Consider the following 5,466-nt stretch of genomic DNA (forward strand, 5'->3'; position numbering starts at 1 on the left):
GGTTGGGGCGGCTGTGGTGTAGCGGTAGGGCAGTCAACTCCTGATTAGAAGATTGCAGGTTCAATTCCCACCTTGTGCCCCCATTGTGTCGAAGTGTCTTTGGGCAAGACACTGAACGGAAAGTTGGCTCCAGTGTTCAGCAATGGAGCCGCCTCCAGTGAGTGAATGGATGAATGAGTCTGTGACTGTAAAGTGCTTTGGGCCTTCAAGGAAGATAGAAACGTGCCATTCAAGTATTTACAATTTCAATGGAGGTGTTTATCTTTTATCATCATTTCATATAAAATTTGGTTTAGCTTCAACTTTGTATGTTATTTGTGTTTTACCTGACTACTATGACCTTTAAAACATTTGAAAATAAGTCAAAATATGATTTTTTTATTTAAAAAAAAGTTTTCTGAGGATTAGAAATGCAATTTTTCCAAGTTGCTTATCTCTTTCCTGCCTGAGTTTGTAACTTGTATTAAAGACCCACTGTCTTAAAATTGTGTTTTTGGTGTTTTTAACATTTCATGTGGGTTTTTCTCATGATGAAGGACACGTATGATGAAAATTAAGCTTAAAAAGGCATTTCTGAGGATTTCTTTATTCAAGTAATAATAATAATAATAGTATTGGATTAGATTAATCTGACCTTTTCCAGGCTCTCAAATCACTTAAAACGTATATCCATTATTTATTCACACCTCATTCATATTTGGTGATGGTAAACTACTGAAGTAGCTACAGACTGGCAGAGGCGTGGCGGCCAGTACGCGCCTACGGCCCCTCTGACCATCACCGGGACATTCATACACCGGTGGAGCCACAATGGAGGCAAGAATGTTGACTGCATGCCCAAGGACACAACAGTTGGCTGACAGAAGCGGGAATAGAACTGCTAATCCTTCGATCATTGACCGACCTGCTAAACCACCTGAGCCACTGAACCAGACAAAAAGTGCTATTGGATAAACCTGCAGACAAATAGATCCATGAACATCTTCGTTTTCCTCGTATGAGCTGGAATTTGACTCAAAACAATATGACTTCATAGCTCCAATATACCAAAGGGTGAAGGTGTGAGGGGCTGTAAGCTAGCAGGAGAGCGTGTAAACAGATGGATGATGGGAAGTAGAGGTGGGCTCGCCAATAGTACCGCCCACAACTTAAAGGTGAACTCCTGTCCCTCGGCAGAAACTAGGTCCTGTAAAATGACACGTTTTTTAAATGTTGTCTAAAAACAGCACAATCCTAAATTAAAGACCACTTAGAACGCTTTGAAAATGGATCAAAAGATGATCAGAGTGGAACTTTAAGGAATAGAAGATAACTTGTAAAAGGTTACAGTTATCTTTAAAGCTGACTATCAGTTCTGGCTTTAATTTCCCCCTAAAAACTGTCTGTCTTTTTAACCAGGCTGGAATATGCAAATACAGGAGTGACTGCCAGCCTGAGTGAGAACAGAATCATTAGCTTGCAGAAAATATCCCAATGAGCTAATGATCCTGACACCCAAACAAAAGCTGCTTTACAACCACGCACACACAGCAGACTATATTTTTTAATGACAAAATGTTTGTCAAAAAACAAGTGGATTTATTTTTCGCCCATCCCGGGAATAATATGGGGAGCTTACAGGGTTCCGGTCCCCTGGGATTCAGACAACTAACAAAACACGTCTTACTTCTGCTCTGCTGCCCGCCTACAATGGTTTTCCCATACAGGACGAGTGTGAGCGTCCAGCAAGTGGATGAAGTGGCGTGGCTTTCTTTCACATAATCACCGTGACTGATCGGGTTCACAATAGTCACTTCGGACAGGCGTCAATTTCCGGTATCGTTTTTGGCAGCTTAAAGAATTCAAGCAAAATTAGCTATATCACTAAACGGTTCTTTAATCACTTTTCACTAAACATTTTGTGCCGTCCCCAAAGGCTCCGACAGCTGCACATACTCAGACAGCGAGCTCCTTCTTTCTCCAAACTCCTCTCAATTAGCTCTTTTCTTAAATAACCCCTCTTTTCATGCAGCTTCCGGCAGCACATGCATCTCTTTTCATCCGGCCGTCTATGAAACTCCCTCACAGGAGAACCACACTCTTGTTTGTGTGCCCAAAAACAAGAGGCACGCCGAGCCACTTCCTATTCACACTGGCTCATTTGCATGAAGTCTTCTTTTCACTTAGACTCCAGAAAGCAAGCCAGGCTCAAGTGTCCAGCCTGTTTGCCATTCGTCCGTCCAGCAAAATCCTTTTTAAATATCCAGCTTGTCATAGAATAGTTAGGAAGTTATGGACATTCATACGAAAGCTCATCTGGTTTTAATTTTTAATAAACACATTGAGAATTGGGATTATTCTCCAGACATGTTTTTTTTTTCACATTTCTGTTACTCTCCTTTATTTATTTTTTCGACTTCCCTTTGTGATTCTGATCACACATCTCCCTCTGCACATCATCAAGAGGACACTTGTAAAAAAAAAAAAAAAATGAAAAACTGAGAGATAATCCACTTCTGTGCCACAATAGGGACCAAAGGACAGCGCCGCACTACCAACGTGAGCAGTGTACTTCAAAAGTGCTTGATTCATTTAATTTTTGATTTTTAATGATGCTTCTCGTCGTATTTGCCAGCTGAGTGCGTGTTTTTCTTCAATTTATGCAAATCATAGCTTAGGATGCTTGTTGGAACGAAACACAGAGCAGGAACCGTCTTGTAGCAGCGGGCGTTCAGCAATAAAACCAAGAATGTGGATTCTTTACTCAAGATTTAACGATAAGCTCTAGAGTGAGTTTCATAATATAAATAACCACATAAACCAAAGACTTGTTGGTTTTTGTGTTTTTTTTACATGAGGAAATAAATCTGCATCTCTGTCTGACGTTTCAATTTAATAAAATAAGTAACAGACAAAGGTTGTGTTATAAGTTATTCAGCTGAGAGAATATGTGTAGAATTTTATACTTATGCTGTAATTGGTACTCTTAAGTTATGAGAGAGACTCATAAAATCAAAAACGGAGTCTGTAATTATCCTAAAATGATACTAATCAAGATGAAAGCAGGATGAGACTCCATTTATGAACTCGTATTAAATAATGTAGTGACCTGTCTAGTCACTAGAGCTAACGTGGTTTGTAAAGAGATACAATAATATTAACGAGATGACAGGAGGAACACTGTTTTCCTAATCGCAGGTCAGAACCTCTGACTGTACATGAGAACTGGACCGAGTGAGTGTGATGTCACACATGGAAAATAAGTTGCTTCTTTCTGCAATGAAATTAAGTCAATCGAATTGCCATTTTTTTGCTGTATGGATGCCGCCATGTTGGAATCAGAAGTTGTTAGTAAGCGGTGATTGATTCGAGTCAGTCTGAGTCATCGTTTCTATGACAACCACTCGTGCCAATCGAGAGAGAGCTTGTGCCCACACCGCTACACCTTCAAAGTGGACTCGGAATTGTCAAATTCAAACTCAAATGTTTTGATTGTGCAACATACTTTTATTGAGGCATCTTTTGGGTCAGTTTGAATAACCAACACATTTTCATACCCAAGTGGTCACATATTGACCTTTTTAAAGGGTGACCAAACCCTAGATTAACTTTTTTTAGCTGTTGACCTCTATAAATAGGGCTTTAAAAGTGCTTTAAAAGTCTGTTGGTCATTGCCATTTTTTTTTGAAAATATAGTAAGAAAAAAAACAAAACTGTGTTCTGCCCCCTACAGGTTGAAACGAGGTATTTCAGTTGAATTTCGTGATTGGTCAAACCATGTGAAGTCCCACGTCATGATCTGCAGCTCCAGTAATGACAACAGTCTTGTTCCCCAAGCCCCACCCCTCTGACTAGATTTTCAAATTTGCGCTGTGGGTGGAGTCAGCCTCAAACGTCCCTGTTTGGTTACCCTTTAAGAAACCCTCCGCCGCACTTTTTGACGTTTTTGGTGTCCCCAACTCGTCGTTTTTGGACGTGCTGGCAGTTACCATTAAATCACGGGTCCCCAACCTCCAGGCTGCGAACCGGTCCAGTACCAGGACACAGACCACACCAGTACCTTGACTCTAACCCGGTACAGTCTGGTACTGGTTTGGATCTGGTATCGTAAGTGCTATTGCATCTGGTGCCGAGGTAAGGTTAGGGTACTGGGTGTGGGTACCGGCACTGGACACGTCTCGAGGACCAGTCCATATCCCGTACCCTGTCCCGATTTTTTTGAACAGCCAGCACATCAAAAAATGACAAGTTTGGGACACCCAAAAGGTCAAAAAATGACGTGGAGGACTCCTTTACCGAACGTCAATATGTGACGACTTGGTGATGAGAATGTGTTGGAATAGCTCAATAACAGACAAAATTATGAAAAATAACATGAATAATATTGTGTCAGAGCAAAAAAAGTTGTTCTGACAAATACAATGACTGAGGAACAGCTGTTTATTTCTCTATAGAAGTCTGTGGGATTCTGACTTCTTGGATTCAGGGCTACTTCCTGTTTGGAACCCGAGGGGGGAGGGGTCACTCGGTCCAGTTCTCATGCACCTGTGACAGAAAATCACACCTTTTTATCACAACCAGGCCAAGGTATAGGAACCAAGTTAAATCCACCACAAAAAAAGTTCCAACAATGAGCATAAAGTTTGACTTCTCTCTTTACTTAAATCATTTACAGTCTTAATAAAGCTGATTTGAGTTAAAGAATGTTGTGCAAAGTGACTTTCTTTGAATTGTGTTTCCTCGTAATAGATTCCAGTTAACAGCAGGTTTATTTTTTTCCTTCCAGTGAGCGTAGCAACATTGTAGTAGGTAACTTTCAAAGTGATTCCCTTTGCAGATATTAAACCGGATCTCTTTATTTAACATTTGTTCTCTCCCACAGTCTAAAAATTGCAAAGTTTACTTTATTTTCATGAAATGACTTATTTTTCTCATAAACTTCTTATCTTATTTTTGTAAAATTACAACTTTTTCTCATGAACTTAAGACTTTTATCTCATAAATGCATCACTTTACTTGTAAAATTAGGTATTTTTCCATAAATGTACAACTTTTCACTCCTTAAATTTTGATTTAGTCCATTCAAATTTAAAAACTTTACTCTGTAAAATTAAAAAAAAAATTCTCGTTTATATATATTTTTTGTTATGGTGGTCTTAATATTTGTAGCACTCTATTTTAACTCCATTGCGATTTTTAAAATGTAAATGATCAGACCTTATTTATCTTAAAAAGGCAAACTGTAAATAAAAGCTTTTATTTTTTCCTCCCCTAAAAGATCTTGCAGAATCAAGTTAATAAACTTTATCAATTGTAGCTTTTGTTATTATGAAAGTTGTACTGGAGCGGAAAAACTAGAAAAAATATATCTGGAACAGGAAGGACCTCTGCATGTGAATTTGTATATATATATATATATTATACCTTTTGTTCTAGAGCTATCCAAACAGATGAAACTGCTCTAAAGAACCAAACACAGACGGCTAA

The sequence above is a fragment of the Oryzias melastigma genome, linkage group LG6, assembly GCF_002922805.2.
Source record: "Oryzias melastigma strain HK-1 linkage group LG6, ASM292280v2, whole genome shotgun sequence".
Lineage (NCBI taxonomy): Eukaryota > Metazoa > Chordata > Actinopteri > Beloniformes > Adrianichthyidae > Oryzias > Oryzias melastigma.